The sequence below is a fragment of the Carassius auratus genome, chromosome 44 (assembly GCF_003368295.1).
Source record: "Carassius auratus strain Wakin chromosome 44, ASM336829v1, whole genome shotgun sequence".
Classification (NCBI taxonomy): Eukaryota; Metazoa; Chordata; class Actinopteri; order Cypriniformes; family Cyprinidae; genus Carassius; species Carassius auratus.
This window is the reverse complement of record NC_039286.1, coordinates 503,530-518,105: the sequence shown is the minus strand read 5'-3', so window position 1 is coordinate 518,105 and position 14,576 is coordinate 503,530.

Sequence of the window (14,576 nt, the reverse complement as noted above, 5' to 3'; positions counted from 1 at the left end):
GTGAACATGATGTAGTTCTAGATGAAATGTGAATGTGGATTAATTCATCCCACTCACAAATAAAACAGATTTAGTATTAATCAAAATTTATTAAAACAGTGAAATGCAAATTCAGAACCTTCAATAATGAAATATGTTAAATAACACAAATGTATCTAATCCCATTTTATTAACTAATGTTCTTGCTGCTGACCTTTGATGATCCAGTCAACCATACTAATAAGCAAACATGACTTTAGATATTGTAACGGAAACAGGTCAATTTAGCTCAAAGGGAATAACTTAATAATTTAAAGGGAATTTGAAGGGATCTCTGTTTCACGGCTGATCACTGAGACGCCACGCGGTTTATTAGATACACCAGCACAAATGTCTGAAGGTACATTGCCTTGGTTTCCTGTGAAAGGGAGTCCCGTTGAAAGGGGTATCCCGGTGTCGCTTATTGGCTGGAAGTTCAGTAGTCGCTGAAGTGACGTCTTGGGAAGCCCGTCGTTGTTGGGCGTTGGCTGAAGGTGCAGAGATGTGTGCGCTGGTTGAAGTTGAACGGGCACCCGAGGTCAGGCGTCGGAGACTCAACATTACAAAACTTAACTCAGAACACGAAACTATCAAACGGAAAAGAAAATAAATAACATTTGACGAGACAAGGTTGTGTTCCTTCTCATCGTGGCTAAGTAGCAGCAGGCAGGCACGCTGGAACCGCGCTCAAACAGTGATGACTATACAGCATGGCTAGAAGCTAAAGCTAGGTAGCAAAGCTACAAGCTAAAAGCTAAGAGCAGGCATGACTAATAGCAGAAGCATAGCTAGAGACTAAAAGCCAGATTTAATGGAGTCCTAAGTATTTAAACTGGCCTGTTGGCCACACCTCAAATGTTGTCTTGGCTCGGGGCTATCATAAATCATATGTTTATCTTACCAAGCATGTGGTCCGAATTTTCCTGCCTTGCAGGTTCTAATTTTGGACATGATTCCTATTACCAGGTTATGATATATTGGACAAATAAATGATTGTCAGGACAATATCAAGCAAGCAGATTCAATTAGATAGATACTAGGCATGACTATGTGCCCTTAAGTTCCCATAGTTATCAAAAGACATACACAATAAGTGATTATAACATGATAGTCAAATGTGAAAATTACATATAAATGAATATGGAGTTAAGCGATGGAATGATATTCATTTAGAAGTCATTTTGAAGTTCATTTTGGTCCATATATATGTACAAAAGACAGTTTCTTTGTCATTCTCTGACATAGGGATGTTCTGTAGAGACCAGAGGCTACAAAACCCTTCCCCCTTAGGAATTTCAGTCTGGTTCTGCTAGGTGGGGGGAAGTCAATGGAAGTGTTTAACTCATGGGTTTCCATGTGATGTCCAGTGTTGCATTTCAATTATGAACAACACATTTGACAATCTCTTCTGCGAATTAAAATTGTCAATAATTGTTCTAGTGGTGTTAATGTTGAAAGCTGTTGTGTGAACAAGTTGGTTGGTTGGTTATCTTCCTTGGGACTTGTGGCACAATGTTTTATGACTTCCTGAGGAATTCGGCTCGTGTTCCAAACACAGCTTTGATAGATTCTTTAATTTGTCTGGTTCGACTCATTTCTGTTACAATATACTAACAATTGCGCTTCATTGTTTGTTTGTTTATGTATTGCTGAAGTGTTGAACCTTCTTCTCCTGATTTTTCCTGTACATAAGTTAATTTACTTTTCCTTTATCCTTAGGTTTATTCATTACACTTTTTTGTGTGAGAGGGCTTTTACATTTGCAGCCTGATCTCACAATCAAAATGTACAGATTTAGACGTAAATTAAAACGGTCCAATACGTATGTGCCTTTACGTATTTACAGTGTCGTTTACGTATTATCATTTGTAATTACAGGTTCTATACATATCTAAATTTAAGTAAAAACAACCTCAAATACATACAGATAGAACGTGTTCTCTGACCAGTCAGTTATCCATAGAAATTTGCTCATGAAGCTGCTTTTCAATGCATATCTGATTAATTTGTTTACAACTTATTTATATTTTCCCTTTATATATATTTTTTTTTGATCAATGTAAGATCCCTAAACCCCACCCGAACCTAAACCTACCCATTTTATACAGAATGTTAAAAGAATAAAACATAAATGGAAAGAAATTTGTAGGAAAATGACAATTTTAGTAAAAATATAACATTAAAACGTTATTTTGAGCCACTAACGCTAATCCTACACCTACCCCTAAACCTACCCATAACCATTTCTTAAAGCTACATAACGCTACTGCTATAAATAAACGAATAACAGACAAACAAACGTAACGTTAATCATTTAATTTATGCGAAAATATCAAAAGTGGTACCAAAAGTAGTTAAAATGATAATGAGTTCCAGTCGCAGTCCTCTCTGGGGGTACAGAGGCAGAATTTAATTTATTAATCCGTGAAATTATGAATCTGTCTTCTCTCCGTGAAGGCGCACTGGCGCAGTACTGATTTCAAATGTCTATCAACTGAAACACGGCATGTCGCAATCTGTGACCAATTAGGTGAGAACCAATGAGCGTTCGATATCAGTACCGTAAACCATGTCGTAACTTTTCTCGAGGATGGCGCACTGGTGCTATTTTCAAATTCGAATCATAACGAGCCGCTGTTGCTGAGAATGAAGATGAAGATCGATTGATAAAGGGCTGAATTTGGATATGTTCCTTGCAAACATCTGGATTCCAAAGATATGGAGTACAGCAAACAAATAAAATGGATCTGATTTGTAATTTAATGCTGTGCTTTTGTGTATCTATTGTTGCATTGTCAGTCATTGGATAGGAGAAAATCACACAGTAAAATATTGCAAAATGGTTAAACAATTACATAAATTATATTCATTTTAAGTTTTCAAAGTGTAGTTTCGTTTAACATTATGTAATCCCTCGAAACAAGTTTGCAGCATGCACAGAAATTGTATTTCCTATTAAGTAGATGAGTAAAGTGCTTTCAATAAATTCAATAAAAACTTGCATTGATATGTCAATTAAATAAAACAGATTTAAATCATTAAAGCCACGATTTAAATATTTTAATACATGGGAATTCATATACATTTACACTTTACGTTAGAGTATTTAAGTTTTTTTAGCTGCTAACACTAAAGTATTTATACGTTTTACTGCTATGCATATGTCACGGTTGTATGTTTTTATGTGCATGAAAACGTAAGTAAATGTACTTGTGGTAGAACCACATTTAACGTAAAAATACACACGTATTCTCATGAGATCACATTGACATTTGCTATAAATAAAACTTTTTATATTAAAAACAATCAAGCTCTGCTCATATTTTAAAAAAGTAATGTGTAAGTAATGCAAAAGTAACATAACAAATTACTTTCCATAAAAAGTAACTAAGTAACGCAATTAGTTACTTTTTAGGGAATAACGCAATATTGTTATGCATTACTTTTAAAAGTAACTTTCCACAACACTGGTGTGTGGTTGTGTTTGGATGTGTGAATGGACGTGCATGCCACACACATACATGTTGTAAAAAACAACAACAACACAGCAAACTAAAAAGCAAAACATATTAGGTGACTGGGATGCATACTTGAGATGTAGGTGCATTATGTTATATATGCAAGCAACATATGACATGCTGATAACATTTGACTCTTTTTGCAAAATCCTCAATCATCTCTGCAAGAAGAAAGAAACTAAAACCATTCATTCATACTCTAAAAATCTCAGGTTATTCAATAAATTGGAATAAGTACTCAATTCTTTCACTACATCAAATGAAATGGCCACCCAGATATCACCCATTCCTCTATGCACGGGTCACATCACATATTTAGGCGTTAAGGTTTCCTCTAGGCTTTCAGAGATGACTGGACTCAAATTAATTCCTGTACTGAAAACATTAGAAGATGATATTCACCACTGGCTCAATTTAACCCTTTCCATCCAGGCCAGAATATCTATAATCAAAACGATAGTACTCCCAAAAATAAACTACTTATTCAAATACTTATCCACATTTTTACCATTACTCACTAGCAAACCAACTTCAATACATATATAAATGGTCTCACCCCACTCAGTCAGACATTATATGGCTAGATTTAGAACAATAGCTCTGCGTAAACTTGTACATATCAGACATACAGCTTCAATGACTTGACAATATAGCTTTGGCTCTGACAGGCTGGTGGAAATATCACCAAATCAGGCTCCGTCTAACCTCACCCCGCTTTGAAACAACCCTGACTTCACGAGCAAAAAAAAAAAAAAAAAAAAAAACAACAAAAGACACTCAATTTCCATAAATGGGCAGAAAAGGGCATCACACATAGTAATCACAATTTTCCATCTAACAACCTGGTTTCATTTTCCTACTAAGCCCAGGAGTAGGGTATCGGGAGCACAACCATTTGAAACTCAAAATCATCTGTTTAATATAAAATCAACAGCAGAGCCATCAATCTTCCTTTCCCAGAAGAAGATTTAGTTCATATATCGTCCCGAAAAAAAAAAAAAACTTTCCAAAATATACAAATTATAACCAGTTGAAATAAAACCATAACTTTACCATCGATAGAATTGGAAAAATACCTGATACCGACTTATAGACTAAAATTTTGCAAATATTTATTCCATGACTAAAAATGCCAACCTTCAGCGCATACAGTATAGAGACTCTTCATAGAACACACTGCACTGGAAAGGCTGTCTAAAATGGGATTCACATCAGAAATTTGCTTACACTGCTCACAAAATTGGACATATATATGCACACCACATGGAACTGCACACCCATTTAACACTTTTGGAATGGGAACACAAAAGGGAGCATCCATACTGGTAAAAATAAATAAATAATACAATGTATAGCCTGAATGCATTGTAAGACTACGTTTTTCAACACCCCAGACCTGACCTCATTCAACTCTTACAATATATCTTTTATATATTTTTTTTTATTCATTTTATTATACATATTTATACAAGATTTTAGTAATACTATGAGTGTTTTCATTATTATTATTATTATTATTATTATTATTATTATTATTATCATAGAAACATTGAGCAGTAATGTTAATGGGATGATATTTTGTATAAGGACGGTAACGGTTTAATGAAGATCATAACACTAAATATATATACCTAAAAAAATATACATATTTAACTTTTAATATAAAAGATAATACAACTTTTTTTGTTGTTTTGTTTTTTAATAACTAAATCAAATCTGCACCCAACGTATACCACACATGTTTTGAATGCACCGCATGCTGATTTTAATGCACCACAAATAATAATAATAATAATAATAATAATAATAATAATTAAACAGCTTGTGGTTGTCATGTATTTGTCAAAGCTCTTTTCAGTGTTTGATGTGGTGGGTGGATAATTAGTAATTGGCGTGAGAATAAGAAAGGGTAGATAAGGAGAGAGAGTGAACATAATTTCATGATTGCAACAAAAGGTCACTCTTTGGATGACAGTGACTATATCAGGTTTTATCCCACCCATCGACACAACCTTTACAGTTCTGATTGTTCAAATGAATATTTAATAAAAAATTACCATAATTACCTGCCCAACTGTGGGTGGTCTACTCAAGAAGAAATTAAGCTTTTTAATTTGACCATTCCAGTGAAATGACTCTGTGTTTTGAAGACTCTGGGAGATATAAAAAAAAAAAAAAAAAAAAAAAAAAAACTCACAAAGAACCAAGTTACATTGTGCTGATTACTAATGATTAATTTGTGGATTTCATATTTTAGTATGACTTTGACTTGAGAGGGTTTTTAAAAATCTTTTTGAAGATGACTTACAAAATTGTAAACACAGGGTATCCGCGGGGGCTCTTGAAAAGTATTAAAAAGTGATAAAATCAATTTTGGGAAAATTAAGACCCTTAAAAAGTATTAAAAAGTCTTATCACGGCTTTATAAAGTCTTAAACTGTTGGACCGCTAATTCAGAAAAAATACTTTCAAAATTTGTGTCCCAAAAACATCGTAAAGGTGTGTGAATTTAGTCATTTTTATTTAAAAAACGAACAGGCTGGGACAACGCATCGAGGTCATCGATGACGTCGATGCAAAAAATACGTAGACGCAAAATATGTGCATCGATTCGTCGACCTGTTTTTATTTCTCTAAAAAACGTTTGCAAAACGTTTACCTTATGTGCGCTGAATATACGCAATGGCCGGATCAACATTCTGTCCAACGTTATATATCCAATCGAGGGGTTTTTCTGCATTGATCTTTTTTTTTTGGCGGCTGTCAAAGCCTTATTTGCGCCTGACAGGGCGTGTACGAGAGAGCCCCGGCTGTGTGCGCGCACTCACAGTCTTCAAACAACACGAGCGCTTCTTGCTCTCTCTCTCCCTTGTGCATATTAATCAAAAACATTAAACACGATAGAAAAAGGGCAAAACACCTAAGTTTCACGCACGCTCGCGCACTCACAGTCTTCAAACTACACTAGCGCTGTCTTGCTCTCTCTCTCTCTCTCTCTCTCTCTCTCTCTCTCCCTCCCTCCCTCCAAAATCATGAGAAACGATAGAAAAAGGGCGGAACGCCAACGTTTCACGTGGAGAAGTCAGAGATTTTTTTTTCTCCATGACAGGCTGCTGGCTCCCATTGTTAATTATTATTATTATTATTATTTTTTGGGGGGAAAAGCACTCTCTGTATTAGCTTAAAGCCCTCAAGTTTACATTGGTTACTGTATTCTTTAAATTGCTCTAAACAAGTATTTTGGATGACCTTTTTCATTGAATGCTAGACATCAAGTTGTTGTTATTTTCATCTGAAAGAAGAACTTTTTTCAGTAAGCTAGGCCCTATGTGTTCAGTAATGCAAAGTAATGCATTCTTAGTCTTTTATTTTGTAATTTTAAGAGCAAGAAACATATATTGCAATGTTAAGGAATTCATGTTTTTTTCATTCAGATATGTAAATCAACATGTATAAATTGTTAGTAGTCAATTAATGGGGAGATAATCAAAATCGAATCAGTCTGAAAAAACTAATCGTTAGATTAATCAATGCATAGAAAAAATAACTGCTAGATTAATCGTTTAAAAAATAATTGTTTATCCCAGCCCTAACAGGTACATAAACTAGGCTATTGTGGGTGTGTTCGTAAATTTTCTCCGAGATCACCAGAGCAGGCAGGCGGGCGGAAGTTCAAAACCACAAAGTACGCTCTGGCGTTCCCAGTGCGTATTACAACGCACCGAGCTGCTGGGAACAAAATCAGAAGAACTGAGGCACATGTCAGCATGATTGTTGTTGAGGGTGGAGCAAAGACTTTTTTTTTTATAAACTTTGCTTTGATTTACTATCCCAGCCTATTTGATTTTTTTTTTTGTATCAGAGTGGCCTATAGTCTTTATCACAAACTAAAACTGTTAAGTTAAAAGTATCACTGATGTAAATGGTTACAGCTTGAAGTGGCGGTGAGGTATTAAAAAATATTGATAAGGTCTTGGAAAAAGTCTTGAAAAGGTATTAAAATTAACTTCAAGATTCCTGCATATACCCTGAAACAAAGACAAAATTGTGTGTGGATAAGGATATTAAGTTACATAAATAGCACAATTATAATTAATTCAACATGATCTGGGGGAACAAAAAAAAAAACATTTTTCATTAATTATTTGGATTCAGTTTGATGTAGTAAATACTAAGCATATCAAATAGCTAAACATTTTATGTCAAGATATAAATCATGATATTGGTAATAATTAAAACAACAATTAAATAAAATTAACATCTGCAAGCACATGAATGTCTATTAATATTAGATGTAATATAGAATTTATAGTATTTAAAAGCAGGTTCAACCTGATTATGCTCAGTATGCAGTAGCCGTGATATCCAGCGGTTTGTGTCTAAATTGAATGTCAAAGAAACCCGCTGAGCTGTGTGTTCATTTGCAAGTTCACAGCCAGAGAAGCCTGCTGGGACTGACAGTGTTACAGGTTTAGGAAGGTGTCTGAGGGAAGCTCACCTTCACATTTCATTGCAGCATCTGTTTGGAGTCAGGCCTTCTACGCCGCTGCCCTTTCACTGCAGTGTCTTCTTTAATTAGGCCAGAATGGCCATGGACAACCAATAATCTGTCATCCCTTATAAACACGTTCAGGGAAGTTCAATTATTTTAACCCCCTGTCAAATGTACCTGCAGGCAGACAGGTGCACTGTTGTGTGTCCACACGTGTCTCTGTGTGTGTGTGTTAAGCTACTTTTTTGACAACAGAAAAAAGTGTCACTTTAAAATTTCAGCTCATCTGTGCAATAGAGCTAAACTTCAATAAAACAAAATAATTTGTTAAAGATATAAGGTTTTATTGATGTATAATTTAAAACAAACAAAAAAGGTTTCATCAATGATCAAACTAATATAGTTACTGTGCTATTTCATAGGATTCTGATAAGTCCCACGTATTATCCCAGCTTACATTTTTTTGGCAAGTACTCAAGAACAGCCTAACATTTACAAACTCAGTAGGAAGATTAGTGCTTGTAAAAGCATGACTGTACAGATGCTGTGCTGATTGAAGGTTATACAATAATTAACCTCAACTTTCATTTAAAAGCAATGCTTTCAATCTCAAAAGAAAAAATTACACATTTTGCCATGAATGTTTCATATAGCACCTGCAAATTGTAGTGAAAAGCTTTTAATTTGACAGCAACTTTGACGACCAACTTTGCTTTTAATTTTTTTAAATGATAGCATACAAATAGCATTCAAAGTTATGTTTAAAGCGTTTAGTGATACCTCAGCTGTTAGCAATTACTCTAAAGTATTTTTTATGGAAACCTGTTTCCACAAAAGAGTGAAAATTAAAACTGCTTATTGTGAGATAACGATTGAAATGAATAAAGTCACATTTTGAGATTTAAAGTTACCGTTCAAAAGTTCAGGTCCATTATGATTTTTTATGTTTTTGAAATGAGAAGGCTGCATTCATTTGAGCAAAAATACATTGAGAATTACATTTTAAAATAAAGGTTTTCTATTTAAATATTTTAAAATGTAAATTATTCCTGAAATGGCAAAGCTGAATTTTCAGCAGACATTACTCCAGTCTTCAGTGTTGCATGATCCTTCAGAAATCATTCTAATTTGCTGATTTTCTGCTCAAGAAACATTTTTTTTATTTGTTTCAATGTAAACAGTGCTGCTTAATCTTTTTGTGGAAACAGTGATACTGAAATGTTTCTGATTTAAAAGTTATGTTAACCTGTTAGCCTGCACCCCGACGCCCGTGGCCTCAACACCTCTCAACTTGCACGTCAGTTTACGAATAGATTAAATGAAACGGGACATATTTAATCTTGACAAACTATATATCCATTCCTGTTTAAATTGAATATAAATCTGTACATTGAATTGAAAGTTATGATTAACATAAAAAGGATTGAATGAACAGTTTATTCAAAAATGTGTTATTCTTGCGTGTCATAAACGAGGCCCAATGTATGTAAGAGCTGTTATGTTTCTATTCACAGCAACTCTATTTCATGCTGCTTATGATCACAGATCTGCTTAACCACAACATTGCTGTGGGCGTTAATCATTTAACATGCTTTTCTGTTTCTATCAGATTTCAAACAGATATGCACATGTACAGCCCACTCTGATTTTCAGTTGTGTGTGTGTGTGTGTGTGTGTGAGAGAGAGAGAGAGAGAGAGAGGTTGGTGTTCAGTCACTGAATGGATACGGTGCATCCTCACATGATTGATGACTTTCATTTGCTCAGGTTCAGGTTCCGTGTGCTGCTCCTCCTGGGTGCTGCCAGCTTCTGCAGGGCTTTTAAGATCCCACACAATAATTAAGACTGTAGCCAAGTGCTGGTCGGCACATCGCTCCACACCTGCTGCACACACACATGCAAACATCAGCACCAAAATGAACATACAGACATCACTTAGTATAAGTGCTACTCAGTGAGAGCCAAGCACTCCAGTTTATTCTAAACTGGTTTTCAATTTGTAGAATTGAGTATGTTTTAAATATAAAACCGAAAGGCTGTTTGCCAATTGTATGGCTCTGAACAGCATTCTTGATTCACTGCTTAAATTATAAAGGGTGTCCAAGGACAAGCTTTTTTTTTTTTTAGAGAGTGCTGATGGATGGCAGACAAATTCATCTGCATTCAGATGCCAGCTTGCAGCATTAGTGACCAATCTGGACCTCTTGTTTAGTTCACATCTTGACAAATCAATGACTTAAATTTTTTGGATGAACTCTCCCTTTAAAGGTACAGGTTGTATGACCTGCCACTAGAGGTGCACTACCAAAACAATAACAATCGCGTGGTTTGATTACGCTAAGAAGGCACGTGGAATGATGGGATTTGTTGTCTTCTACTCAACCGCTGACGGCCATCAATTAGACGATATAAAAATGATTACCACTTGTTCAACAAATATATATACTTGTGTACATTCAAACATAATAGTTGGGCATACATAGCAAATGCGAGTTCAACGATTTGGGTGAGTAGATAACATATAAAATAAATTCATTGCCACAGATTTCGCTTGTGTCCCTCTGATGTCACATGGACTATTTTGATTATGTTTTTCTTACCTTTCGGGACATGGACAGTATACCATACATACATTTTCAATGGAGGAACAGAAAGCTTTCGGACTAAATCTAAAATATCTTAAACTGTGTTCCGAAGATGAACGGTCTTACGGGTTTAAATTTTCATTTTTGGGTGAACTAACGCTTTAAGTCAGGGTTCAAGAACAATCAAGGAGTTGTTGTCAAGCCACTCCTTCGTTATTTTATCTGTGCGCTTAGGGTCATTGTCTTGTTGGAAGTGGAAGCTTCTGTCTAGTCTGAGGCCCTGAGCACTCTGGAGAAGGTTTTCGTCCAGGATATCCCAGTACTTGTCGTCCAGTCCCTGCAGCTGAAAAAACAAACAAAAAAAACACAGCTGCCACTACCATGCTTCACTGTTGGGACTGTATTGGACAGGTGATGAGCAGAGCCTGGTTATCTCCACACATACTGCTTAGAATTAAGGCCAAAAAGTTCTATCTTGGTCTCAAACACATTGGTGTTTTTTAGCAAACTCCATGGGGGCTTTTATATGTCTTGCACTGAGGAGAGGCTTCCGTTGGGCCACTCTGCCATAAAGCCCCGACTGGTGGAGGCCTGCAGTGATGGTTGACTTTCTACAACTTTCTCCCACCTCCCGACTGGATCTCTGGAACTCAGCCACAGTGATCTTTGGGTTCTTCTTTACCTCTCTCACCAAGGCTCTTCTCCCCCAATAGCTCAGTTTGGCCGGGCGGCCAGCCCTAGGAAGGTTTTTGATCATCCCAAATGTCTTCCATTTAAGGATTATGTAGGCCACTGTGCTCTTAGCAACCTTAAGTGCAGCATACATTTTTTTGTAACCTTGGCCAGATCTGTGCCTTGCCACAATTCTGTCTCTGAGCTCTTCAGGCAGCTCCTTTGACCTCATGATTCTCATTTGCTCTGACATGCGCTGTGAGCTGTAAGGTTTTATATAGACAGGTGTGGGGCTTTCCTAATCAAGTCCAATCAGTATAATCAAACACAGCTGGACTCAAATGAAGGTGTAGAACCATCTCAAGGATGATCAGAAGAAATGGACAGCACCTGAGTTAAATATATGAGTGTCACAGCAAAGAGTCTGAATACTTAGGACCATGTGATATTTCAGTCTTTCTTTTTTAATAAATTTGCAAAAATGTCAACAATTCTTTGTTTTTCTGTCAATATGGCGTGTTGTGTGTACATTAATGAAATAAACAAAATAACTTAAATGATTTTAGCAAATGGCTGCAACATAACAAAGAGTGAAGAATTTAAGGTGGGTTTGAATACTTTCCGTACCCACTGTATACATAGTGTAGTATTTTGTGATTAAAGGTACAATTTGTAAGATATTTGCAGTAAAATATCCAAAAAAACACTAGGCTAGTGTTATATATTTTGTCCAGCTGATTACTAACAATATCTCTAATGTTTTCAACTACTTGTAAATCATGAGAAAATTCCTATTCTAAACAGTGACACAGGGCAGTGCAGTCGCCTGTTAATGACGTTAGTTACCCTTTGTTACTGCCTTTACTGATGTAGAAACCACATGACAACAGTGTTGTAGACAAGTTCCTTATTTATTTCTTCTAGCACTTTTAATAGTGGATTGTGTTACTTATTTATGGAACACAATTACTGGTCACGGCCTGCCGCTGGTTCTGTCGACAAGGACAGCTCCCGTAATCGTACGGGCTAACCAAACGACCCAAGAATAGTTTGGGACAAGAGGAGAGAAAGAGCAAGGATCACTATCAGTGTTGCATTTTCTAGATGGAGAGAGCTTCGCGACCAACATGAACTTTAACACGACAGGTGAGTTGTTTCGATTCATATCTTTACAGAAAACGTATGCTATTATAACCAGGCATCTAGACCCGCGAGAGGACATGTCTGATCCATAGTCTGATCGCGTCTTAGAAAATCGTTGAACTTGCGTTAAATCCATGATAATTTATCTTTCGTCTGATTGATGGTTGTCAGCGGTTGGGTAGAAGACAACAAATCCCATCATTCCACGCTCCTTCTTAGCATCATTAAACCACGCGATTGTTATTGTTTTGGTAGTGGGCCCTCTAGGGGCAGGTCCTACAACCTGTATAGTTAAGTATAATGAGAAAAAACATATTTCTCATTATAAAAAAAGTGTTGTGTTGTGTTCACAACATCTGCCATAATCACTTAAAGTGTAGACATTATACTTACAAAATAAATGAAATAAAACAAGCAAACTATCATGAATTTAATTTCCAATACAGATTAATTTTGGATGCCTCTCAAAAGAGTGAAATTAACCCATTTTTTGGGAATCACATCTCATGATCCATCAGCCAGTCTCAGTTACAATGACAACAACTGTGTCCAGAATTGTGTGCCTGAGCAAAGATGATTTCAAAACAAGTTTTGACATGTGCATACTATCATAGTATACCAACACATCAAACAGCATTCCAAAAGCCTTTTACATGTAGCAGGAATGTTTTATAGTCTTGCAGGGTGCAGACAGATACATTTGATGTGATCTGCTGCTGTGTTGTTCTTATGAAGATTCATACAATTCAACACATGAGAGTGCTGCCATCTGCTCATCAACATGTCAAATGCTCATGAGGCCACCAAACAGATTTGGAGCTTTAAGTGTTTGACACATGCTTCATTTCACGAGTGACTTCACTCTCATGACATTGACTGAACACCCACATGCAACGCTGTGCGTACAAGCCTCTGCGTCATGCTGGGCCCTGAAATATCTCCACGTTTGGAAACTCAGTATCACAAACACATCCACCAGCTGTGTGAGTGTGTGTGAAGTAGATTGATGGTGTGACTAGATATAATTACGATGAGGCTGATGTTTTCAAAATGGACAAAAATACCACGTGTCAAAGCAAAACAACATGTAGTCTCCTTTCTAATGACCTTTCGAGAACTGGACTTTGCGTAGCCTGTTCTCATACACTTTTACAGAGCTGTGAAAATGTGATCACTTATTTTGACATCTGTTATTTGCTCTTCTAATAAACACTCAGAAAAACTAGCGGTTAAGGTTGGGTCAGATATTTGCATATTAATCAATATATGTGTGTAATTATTTTTTGTTTTATTTGATAACTTTTATATACAAAACATTTGTATTATATATTAATATTTAAATCCATATTAATACAAATATTACTTCAGTAAAAGTATCAACTACTCCTTTTGTTCTTACTTGAGAAAAGGTGCAAAAGTATTAGATTTTTAATGTACTAAAATATTAAAACTTAAAAGTACTGATCAAATATTTATATTGTCATTTTACCTGACACATTTTTCTATTATATATTTTAAATAATCCTACTGCACAAAATACATTTAAAACATTAAATTAGATTAAATGAATGTACAAAATGTTATGAACTTGTTTTAAACTCATTTGAAAGTGAAAAAAAGAGAGAAAAAGATGCATTGGCATGCATTTGCTTTATTTTAATGTTGTGCTTCATTTTTACCTTGAACCCACCCCACTGAGACAATGTGGACTGCATGTCTGCATTCAAGCATTTCATACAGGGGATTAAAACCGCTTGCCATTTTACAGCAGATTTTGTTCACATACATCTGACATTTCAATATTTAATAACATTAATATGTGATTAAATTTACATTAATAAATCCCAAAATTTCACCATTTAAACTTATGTTGTGCACCTTCAGTCATATGATGATCGCCTGTTCTTGGCTCTTCTTTTGATGCAGACTTTTGAATCAGTTTATTGTTGAATCAAAAAGCTGCAATCCAGTCAGTCCAATTTGTTAATCGTACAGTGTGATTTGTGAACTGATTTAAAAGGTCCATTGAAAAGAATAAGCTTGTTCATGAACTGGATATTACTATCGCATCTTGGAGCGAGTGATGATTTCTCCAGTTCAAAATGAGGAATGACGACTTTAGGAAATTAAGTGGAAAAAAGTACAATAT